We start from the raw sequence: 2,500 nt of genomic DNA on the forward strand, positions 1-2,500 counted from the left end.
CTAAATACTGAGCTGCGATTAGCAGCCGCTTGGACCGTGCAGCGCTCCTCTTCTCTGTTGTTCTTTGGTTGTGTAACTGGCCTTGTTTTAAAATAATGGAGAGAGAAATGACGGCAGAGACAGCTGCTGCTGCTCAGATAATTATTTCCTTCACTTTCTGACGTGTGTCCACTGGTTGTGCTGGACAGACTGGAGGGACGGGACAGAGGGGTCATTTGAGACTCTTCCTTTGCTTTCCTTTTCTCCTTCGTTTGTAAGGACAGCTGATCCACCGCCTGCTCATAACTGCAAACACAAACGTTAGGGCGTGGAACACGTAACAAACCCGTCAGAGGAAACCCTGCTAACGTCACAGACTCTCTGATCTGAAGACGCACGTTTCAGCTTTTCTGTCTCAGAATTTCACGACAAAGGACGTAAAAACATGAAAAATGTGCATGTGTGAACTGAACAAGATAAAATTTAGCGAGAGGACATTTTGAGTTGCTGGGAAGTTTATTTTTCCAGTCTTTGTGCTAATCGGCTAAACTAGAAATACAGCATCTCTGCACACGCATTAAAACTGACTTTCAGCAAAAACTTTGGTCCAATTCTTAATAATAATTAAGAACGAGTCTGATGAGTGAGGCGTTAAGCCCGCTCAGCCTCCAGCCTGATCAGTCACCTGGTCCTCGTGTCGCGCTCGTGTTACCTAAGAAAGGTGTTCCCTGCAGCCGCTTGCATATGTGCTGCTGGGAGCATATGCAGCATGTTTGTGTGTGCAGGAGTGTGTGTGTGTGCATGCATGCAAGTGTGTTTGGCGCCACGGCAGACGGGTGTTATGGCTAGCAGGGCAACGCCAGCAGCAGCCCAACGATGGGCAGAGCTCCTCGCTTCCTCTGCAATCTGTGGTCCCATCACAGAGCAATCAGAGTGGCCTGATAACGCTCTATCTGCCGCCGCATCGCGTCGATCCCCCCCCCCCCCCCCCCTCCTCTCCTCTCCTCTCCTCTCCTCTCCTCTCCTCTCCTCTCCTCTCCTCTCCTCTCCTGTCCTGTCCTCCCCCCTCCTCCCCCCTCCTCTCCTCTCCTGCCCTCATTACCTCCACTCCTCCTGCTGATGCACTCTCTCCTGTCTCGCATGCCTTCATCTGTCCTCCTGCTCCTGCATTCCCCTCCTCCATCCCTCCTCCATCCCTCCTCCATCCCTCCTCATCCCGTGTCTGCTAACTGTGCCAGAGTTTCTAGGAATTTTTCCCGTTTTGATGCTGAATATAAAGGTTCAGTTCACCCAAGTCACAAAACCGGTTTAATGTTGGCAGCGAGGTTTGAGGGGCCGAGTCGCTAGATGTCGTTTTTCAATGCTGCGAGCGCCGTTAAAGGTGCAGGTTGGTCTGCATTTGGCGACCTGGAATGAGACTCAACATCACATATCTTTCTCCAGAATCACTAACCGCAGCGGTAATTGCGTTAGGGTGGCAGCTGAGGTTTCAGAGGCTCGTATCTCAAAATCTGGGAACATGAAACTGAAACTATCCGCAGAGCTAGATCCCACCGGGAGTAAGCAAGAAAACAGTTTTGCTTGGGGGTTTTTGGGGCACTGACCCTTTAAATCAACATGACGACAGCTGAAGAAAAAAACGCTAAAACGCTTTTAAAAAACTTTTTTATTCTAATCACAAAAAGCTTTATTAATTTCATTTAATGGTACAGAAATACTTTATATTTCCTGACATATTTGTCATTTCTACTAAGAAATTCTAAAATCTCATTAAGCTTTTAAAACTTTAGCTCACCTGTAATTAATTCATGAGTCAACTTTTAACTATGCAGCACTTCGGCTCCATTTACTGAAGGACTTATATTCATAAAGGAGTTATTGAAAGTGATTGATGACACAGAGGCAGGAAGCAGCGGCCAGCGTTGTTTAAGGAAACACTGGTCGAACACATCGCTGCCTCGCTGCCAAACAATGCAAAGCAGTTTATAAAAACACGATAAGTAGGCCATTAACAGCGGCATGAAATGACAGGCGGCTTTGTTAAGATTCACAGATAAGCTTCATGTCTCGTATTAATCAAAATACTTCCCTGCTGCAGTGGCAGCTTGTTATTATTACAGTGGCTTGTTGAGCAGCCGATTATTGTTCAGCGCCACAGAACCTGATTTTAAATGTCAGATCAGGCTCCAAAACAAGTATGAAACGATTCACAGCTGCTGCATCACGACGCAGCGATCCACGTTTACATACAGGAACCAGAGATTTGACTTTTAATGAACCACGAGGACGTTTGATGGTGTCGAGGGCTTCACCTCCGCCTCCGCTGCGTCAACTGAACGCACCGCTTCAACCCTCGGCTGAGGAAAAAATAAACTTTTCCCTCCAAGCTGCTGCAGTTGTTTAATTTTCTTCTTCTCTGATCTCGCTTCGACGCAGACGCAGCGAAGGAATTCCAGAACAATAGCTCGTTTTTTCTGTCCGGTTTCCTCAGCTTCTAATTTTAAACGAGACGAGAGGAAGG

The 2,500-nt window shown here is 47.2% G+C and overlaps 1 protein-coding gene across 1 annotated transcript in view; it reads right to left on the bottom strand.

Annotated features, from left to right (window-relative positions):
• Positions 1-2,500, bottom strand: part of epas1b (endothelial PAS domain protein 1b) — a 45,042-nt gene that overhangs the window by 23,045 nt on the left and 19,497 nt on the right. The window lies entirely within an intron of this gene.

The sequence above is a fragment of the Chaetodon trifascialis genome, chromosome 13 (genome assembly GCF_039877785.1).
Source record: "Chaetodon trifascialis isolate fChaTrf1 chromosome 13, fChaTrf1.hap1, whole genome shotgun sequence".
In the NCBI taxonomy this organism is placed as follows: domain Eukaryota; kingdom Metazoa; phylum Chordata; class Actinopteri; order Chaetodontiformes; family Chaetodontidae; genus Chaetodon; species Chaetodon trifascialis.